Source organism: Canis lupus, chromosome 17 (assembly GCF_048164855.1).
Source record: "Canis lupus baileyi chromosome 17, mCanLup2.hap1, whole genome shotgun sequence".
NCBI lineage: Eukaryota > Metazoa > Chordata > Mammalia > Carnivora > Canidae > Canis > Canis lupus.
Window position 1 is genome coordinate 34,191,190 of NC_132854.1, and position 8,266 is coordinate 34,199,455.

The following is an 8,266-nucleotide window of genomic DNA, read 5'->3' on the forward strand; positions in this document are numbered from 1 at the left end:
ATCAACTTTCCTTTTACCCACAAAAAGCATGGAAATACAACCTTATACCTCTGCCTTCTAGTTACAGTGAGTACAAAGGTAAATATTCCTTAGCGAATTACGTGGAAGAATTACAACAGAAGATCTGCTGACAACATACATCATTATCCAAAGTTCAACCAAATCATAAGACAGAATCAGTGTTTACTTCATTTAACATTCTTGATCACATAGGACTTCCCTTTATGTAAATAAAATATAATCTGCCCAAAGGCCAATTTACAGAGAGCTTTGCTTTTCCTCTTTTCCTTTCCTACTTCTGTCATGTTATCTATCCTATCCATCCTTTCCCATTGTAGATATATCCCCCATAGGTTGCCCCCAACAAAATTAATTTCATCTCATTTTTCCCCTTAGATTGCTGCTCTCTGCTTTCCACTGTGATATGATTAGATTACCAACAAATCCTGTGTTATTACATCAAAAGGAGAATTCCAGTCTCACAGAGAATGTCAAATCAAGGAGAAAGAAAAAGGGATTCACCTGGCGGATAAATCCAGAAAAATTTTAAACCCTGACATTCTAAAACCTTGTCATTTAATTCTTGCATGTGCTTTCTTCACATCATGAAGAAAGCTTACTTTCTTCACAACCGAGCTTACTAAGTAGCTACTGCAGACTTCCTGGTTTGAGAGTAGTATGGCAAACACCATAAAAAGCTCACAGATAAATAATATGTTCTTTGCTTTCAAGGGACTTACAATTTTTCATGGTAATTATATAAATACCTCTAATATATGGCAGTCCACAAAGCAATATGAAATGTTAGGAAGAAGAAATTAATTTCAACTGACAAAGCTTTAAGGAAGAGTGAAAATGGAGACATAGACAATGGCTTATGTTTATATTCTATTCTGAAACATACTTTCTAGTTTGTGAAGTGTCAATCTGCCCAGAACTTAACTTAGATCAAAAAGTTAAATACCATATTGGCATTTTGGATGAGCTGGCTAGGATCTTCAGTGTCATAGCAAGATTAACTCTTAAGTGGATTAACTCAAAGTGGATCTGCCTTCCTTACAGCTGCTTCCTTGCCTTCTCCATCCCACATAACCAAGATAAATAAGGAGAGAGAATGTGGAGCCAGGAGCACCAAGGATAGATACAGAGCTAGAGTATGCTTCCGCCCATCATGGCGTCATCTCTTCCTCTGTTCCCTGATCCTAGCAGCGAAAGAAACCTCCCAGAAACTCAGCTCCCCCAATAAATCTCAACTGCAACAGCAATTCCTTCCATTCATAGATTTCTTCCTCCCTCACCTTACGCCTCCTCCCCTACCCGCCTCCCTAGGACCATCCTAGTCAGTATTCTGGCCTTTGCTTCTGACATGCTTCCTCTCAATGCCTCAGAGTGTCTGTTTTGATAAAAAAGAACATCATGTCATAAATGGTGCTGTCTGACGCTCAGGCCAGGAGCAGCCAAGGAACTGTAAAGATCTGTTTAGAATCACGACCACTTAGCAGGCACACGGCCACTAGGCCTTTATGACCATTAATTGGTTTATCCTCCCTGAATCCCTCCAAGGCATCTCTTAGTATCTCCATTTGACAAATAGAGCAAAACTAAAATGCAGAGAAATTGACTAATTGACTGACTTGCCATAAGGGGAAGAAGATGGCAACAGACTATTAAAAGCAAGTCCTGTCATGAAACTTGAAGATTTTGAATACTTGCCTGCCTTTCTGCAACATGTTAGTATCCAAGTTTTTTGAATTTGGAAGGAGATTCTTCGAATTTCTCTAATTTACCCACCTCCACTTTCCAAACCAGAAAATCAGGGCCGACTGAGAGCAAGGACTTACTCAAGGTCTTGCTGTGACTAAGAAGAGGATGTAAGACTCCAACCCAGGTATCTGTACCCCAGATGCAGTGCTCTGTCAACCCTGAGGAAACCCAGATCCAGAAACATGAAGTCACACAACCTGCTGATGGCCATGCTGCCCTGGGCGTGCTGTCCCAGGAGAGATATGAGAACAGGTATACACTTTGTGCACTGTGCAAAAGCCTGTGGCCAAGGAGACAAGTGGAGACTAGAATCCAGCCTGTACTCTCTCAACGAAGCTCCATGTTTTGGGATAGGAGTAGCAACCACCAGAAGGAGGGGCACCATCTGCCCATAGCTGCTGCCACTCACAGAAGACCCCTTCTTCTAACATGCACTAGGGCATCCCCCAGACCAGCAGCAGCTCTGAGACTAAGCCTCTTGACTCCTCATCTAGTTCTGAAGAGGAAAAAGAAGTTGTTTTTGGAAAACGGAGAAAGGAAACCAAGAGTGATATGTGGCTTCTAGTTTCTAGGATATTATTGTACACCAAGAAGAAGGCAATGTAACCAGATTGCCTGGCTAAAAATGTGCCAGGATACTTTATTCTTGTTATAATATAACACACTCTAAATGTAGCACAGTTGATTCAACTCCATATTAATTAAATATGTTTTGGAGTTTTTAAAAACACTTTTTGGAAAAATGTGTGCCAGTGCTCCAAGTTCTGCACAAAGCAGGATGCCAGGATAAGTCTTTTAAAATTATAAGGGAGTGTAGTCTCCTTTGTGTCTAACCTGCTTCAACTGCCACTGATCCTTGACCTGACCAAGACTGCGGGTTGGGGAAAGGGGACAGATATTATACTATACTCATTCGCTATGGAGGTACAACTGCCAGACGAGAGATTTTTCCATCTTGGCCAGAGGCCTAGTCACTCCCTTTTTTTCTAGAACAGTGTTGTAGCTGTAACACTCCTAGGGCTACACCTTCTACTTCAGCTGTATTAGATCTCCGGGCATGTAGGCTCTCCCTTCTCCAGGGAAGCCAGTACAGGCTGACAGCCCTGCTACAGCAAGTGAGCTAGAGGAGCTGCTCATGGTGAGGAGCGAAAGTCAAGGAAGAGTCAAATGAATCTGAGATTTCTAACTTGGCCAACTGGGTTCAGGGCAATATCAATAACCAAAATGGAGAAAAGAGGAAGAGGGGAGTTTTGAAGTTAAATAAAATGAACTCTGCTTTGGAAATATTGACAGCCAGCTATAAATAAAAGTCTCAAGTTCAACAAATGCAGGGGAGAGTAAGAGGTGCAAAAATCAGGGCATGCATCATGAGGCTTTCTTCTCTTTATCTTCCCATTGTCCAAAAAGCCCATTATATTTGCCAGAAGGTAGAAAGGGAGGGTGGAAGGCAGGAAGATCATTTTCAACCTTTCCAATGATCTATTAGTGCATCACCAACTACCTCAAACTCGGTGGCTCAAAACAACAACAATTTATTATTTTTCACCATTCTAAGAGCTGGCTGGGTGGTTCTTCTGCCTTATGTTGTGGTAAATGGGCCATCCAAATGGCCTCACATCAAATGGCTGCCCACAGGCGATGGATGCCAATGGGGAGCACAGCTAGCGCCATCAGTCAGGTGACATCACTTCTCCATGGACTTTTCTCTGTGGCTGCTTGGGCTTCTTCACAGGTGGCAGCTGGGTTCTAGGAAAGAGACTTCTGAGAGAATAGATCCAAATGTGCAAAAGCTTATTGACCTTTCTCTTGCATTGTGTCTGCTAATGCCATATTGGCCAAAGCTCATTAAAAGGCCAAGCTTAAATCAACATGGAGGGAAGTACACAGGGCATGAATACTAGGGTGCATGGTTCATTGCGGGGCCACCAAAGCAACAGTCCACTGCGCCTTCTAATATGACAATTAGACTTTTAAAGACTCAAAATCTGCTCTAATCTTATTGCTCACATTGCCACATGAGCTCTCACTCTGGATAGACTAGGCTTCTTGTTTTATTTTTTTTTTTTAAGATTTTATTTATTTATTAATGAGAGACACAGAGAGAGAGGCAGAGACACAGGCAGAGGGAGAAGCAGGCTCCATGCTGGGAGCCTGACGTAGGACTCGATCCCGGGTCTCCAGGATCCGGCCCTGGGCTGAAGGCGGCGCTAAACCGCTGAGCCACCCGGGCTGCCCTAGACTAGGCTTCTTAGATTCTGAGCCTCTGCAATGAGAAAGAATGCTAATGTCCACCCATTCCACTCATACGCACACGGGCACACAATCACAGTCAGTCTACCCACAGACCCTTCTACTTCTTACGTTCCTACTAAAATCCAGTCTTTTCGTTTCTTGTATCTTGTTCCAAAACAAAACCTTTTACTACACTTCTTTTCAAAGGGGCTTTACTTGCTCTGGTCTTTCAGATTTCACAAAAAAATTCATTTTGTTCTTACGGAAAAAATAAAGGAAATTAGGAGAAACAGACAGGCAGAGTGTGAAGTAGCTCTGGCTCTGGAGACAGACGATCCTAGGATGGAATCCTGACTCTGCCGCATGCTGGCCTGTGACTCAGCACTATTGTTTGGTTCTGGTCTTTTCTCTGAGCCTTACTGTCCTTATGTGTAAAGTGAAGATTATCATAGTAGCTACTTCCAATGACTCTTGGAAGGCCTAAGTATGATAATGAATGCAGGGTCTTTAACGTGATGCCTGACACAAGGTGAACACCAAATACATGTTAGCTCCTATTATCCAAAGGACACAATTTACTGTTAAGCAAGTGACATGTGAATAAAAAGGTTACAAGCGGGCTCTCTCATTGAGAGACCAAGCTCTCAGTGCAACAAATTATAAAAATAAGGTGTGGGCAGCCCAGGTGGCTCGGCTGTTTAGTCCCGCCTTCAGCCCAGGGCGTGATCCTGGAGACCCAGGATCGAGTCCCACGTCGGGCTCCCAGCGTGGAGCCTGCTTCTCCCTCTGCCTGTGTTTCTGCCTCTCTCTGTTTCTCTCATGAATAAATAAATAAAATCTTAAAAAAAAAAAAAAAAAAAAGTGTATGTGTGTTTGTGTGTTAAGGGGAGGGCTGTAGCTGTAGGACTTATTGGTTCAACCGATGAAAAGTCCAGGTGCAAAACAGGCTGAAGTCAGAGTTTTAATCAATCCTGTCAAAACTCAGGTTTTGTTTATTGTTTGTTGTTGTTTTCTTTCGTTTCTGTTTTTTGCTTCCACTCTGCTTTCCTCATGGGTGTCGTTCTGAGGCTCCCCACAGTGAGAAGACCGTCTCCCCAGTATCTCTGTCATGGCCTCTCCTTTGTAAATCCTTTGAAGAAAAAGTGGGAGTCACTCAGAAGTCTCAGCCAAAGACTCTCCACATCTAACCAACTCTGTTAGGAGGATCACAAGTCCATGGCTGAGCCAATTGATGTGGGCAGGGGAATCCTGGGATTAGACCCAGGCCTTATGCTCAACTGCTGAGCCCCTCTGGAGTGCGAGTGCATGGCTGGGAATGCCAGAACGTGGGGCCCCGGAGGACATCAGGGTGCCACTCCTAGAAAAGCAACTGGGGGAAGGGGCAGGTAACATACTTCCACAACACTGGACACCACACTTACTTCTCATGGCAAAATCTAGAAATTACCCATGAAAGAGTTAAGTGAATTATAGAATATACATAGGAATCTGGGAAAACAGTTGTTTTAAATGAAAATGTGAACGATGTGGGAAAATTAACATTCACTATGTTAAGTGAAAGAAGCTGGAACCAATTTCCCACTCACAACATGCAGCACCACTCTTTCCCTCTCTTCGCACCCATCCGGCACTCTGCTCCCCCATTCATCGCAGTGTGCTACTGTCTCTGTCCTTATCATGATCATGAGGGCCAGCGTCTGGAATTCTCATGGGAAAAAAAAAAGTCCTCCACATCAGTTTGCTTGATTTCATTTTGGCTTTTGTCTCATGATCACCTCCTTCCGGTTACAATGTCTCAGCTCTTCTGGGTATGCAGGATGGGACTCCCTTGCCCTTTCAAGGCTCACCCTGGGTCCTGGCCATTGTCAGTTTTTATCAAGATTCACCAGGATCTATGCCCTCTTGTGATCCCTGACCCCTGCCAAGGGAAAACCAAGCAGTCTCCAAACTTGGTGTTGTTGCTCATCAGCCAATGGAGAAAGGCTTTCCGAAAATGGCAGGGGAGATCTGTCTTTCTCTCCCCACATTGTTCTTTAATAATGGCATTCCAAAGATAATCGCCTGCCCCATCCCACTGCTTTTTTGTGCAAGAAACCCAGAGAATAAGTCTTACAGTAGAAATTTCAAACCAAGAAGGGATGACATCTTGAAAATGATGCATTTTAGACTCCTGTCGCAATCTGCCACCAGATCTTTCTTTTAGAGATTTCTTGACTCGTTTGGAGTTTGAGGTTTGTTTGTTTGTTTGTTTGTTTGTTTGTTTCTTCCAATAGTTTTCTTGGGTGAATTCCCTGATAGCTCTAAATCCCCCCATGCCTGGCTGCTGATCTTTGACCCCCACTTAACTCAATATCAAAAACAAATCCCCTTTCTTGATTTGAATTGGAATTATTCATATCCCCCAGGGATAGTGTGGTCAGTTAATATACTATCCAGATAAGAACGAGTTAGAACCCAAGAGAGAACTTTTAATAATTTGGCTGGGACAACATGTAGAAACCAGGCCTCCCCTCAGCAAGCTCTTGTCGGGCAAACCCTATGTGATTACCCAAAGGCCCTAACACGGAGCTTTGTCCACAACACATGCTCAGTAAATATCACTTCACTGATTGGTTGTGCTGTGTCATTTTTCTGATGTGCCGTTAATGCCATAGTACATTTCAAAGTTCCAACTTTTGTCTTTTTCTTCCTTCTGTTTTATAACTCCAATTGTATGCAGCAAGATTCTTCCCTGAATAATCTTAAACTTTCCCTACCAAATCTTTCCTAAAAAGATATTTTGGGCTCTCTTTTCTGGTGTACCAGAAGGAGGCAATCCTCTTTTCATGCCTGGCAACAACCATGGTTCATGGTCCCATCTGAAGAGTGTGGCAGCTCCAACGCATTGGATGCTGGATAAACTGACTGTTGTGTTTGCAGCTCGTCCATCTACAGGTCCCCATAAGCTGAAAGACTATGTTCCTCTCCTCATTTTCCTAAGGAAAAGATTTAAGTATGGCCTAGTAGGAGATAAAGTAAAGAAGATCTGTATGCAGTGTTTTATTAATATTGACATCAAGGTCCAAGATGATAGAATTTACCCTGCTAGTTTTATGGATGTCATCATCATTGACAAGACCGGGGAGAGTTTTGGTCTGATTTATGACACCAAAGGTCACTTTACTGTTCATTGGATTATACCTAAGGAGGCCAAGTAAAAGCTGTGCAAAGTGAGAAAGATCTTTGTGGGGACAAAAGGAATCCCTCATCTGGTAATCCATGATGCTCAGACCATCCGCTCTCCTGATCCCCTCATCAAGGTAAATGACACCATTCAGATTAATTTGGAGGCAAGAAAGATTACTAATTTCATCAAGTTTGACACAGGTCAAACTGTTAGAGGTGCTAATCTGAGAAAAATTGATGTGATCACCAATAGAGAGAGAGACACCCTCGTTTCTTTGATATAGTTCACATAAAAGATGCCAATGGCAATGGCTTTGCCACCTGGCTCTCTAACATTTGTATTATTGGCAAAGGCAACAAGCCATGCATTTCTCTTCCCCTATCTGCCTCACCATTGCTAAGGAGAGAGATAAGAGATCGGTGGGCAAATAGAGCAGTGGGTAAAATGATTTCTAGGTGATGTGATTGGAAGTCCTTATACTCAATTAAAGATAATACGGCATGATTAAAAATAGTAATAAAAAGATTAAAATATATTTTTAAACATACCACAGTGTGTGTTGTGCAAGGAAGGAAGATACAACCACGAGCACAGAGGATACATGGTAAATCCTTGCCTTCCCAGAACTTGCAGGGTAGATCTACTGCAGGACACGTGCAGGTAGACAGGTGATCACAGTGAGTATGGCAAGTGCTGTGATGGGAACCAACACGTGCAGTGGATATCCCACACTCTTCCTCCCTAATGCACCTACCGCTTTGCCAGCAATGCTCCATTATCTTTTGCTCCTCCCTCTTTCTTTCCCTGTTCCCACCACAGGATCCAGTACATCACTAAATTCATTCAATTCTATGTCCTAAATATCTCCCAAATCTCTTAAATTTTCTTCTTACCACTGTGTGTGTTTCTTCCTAAGAAAGGAAAGCTGAACCATTTTTAAGCATTCACAAACTTCTAAAAGGAGACGATTACAAGATGACGTGGAAGGAGAAGGGGATAAGGCATTAGAAAGAGACCCAGAGAAAACCAATGTTAAGGAGAAATTACAAGGAAGATTGAGAAGTGGAGAGAGTTAGACAGAAAATCTGCAGAGTACACTGTCAT

The 8,266-nt window shown here is 42.8% G+C and overlaps 1 pseudogene; it reads left to right on the plus strand.

The window, feature by feature from the left end:
* The first annotated feature begins 1,903 nt into the window (after positions 1-1,903).
* LOC140607758 (small ribosomal subunit protein eS4, X isoform-like) lies at positions 1,904-7,593 on the plus strand (annotated as a pseudogene).
* Positions 7,594-8,266: the final 673 nt, after the last annotated feature.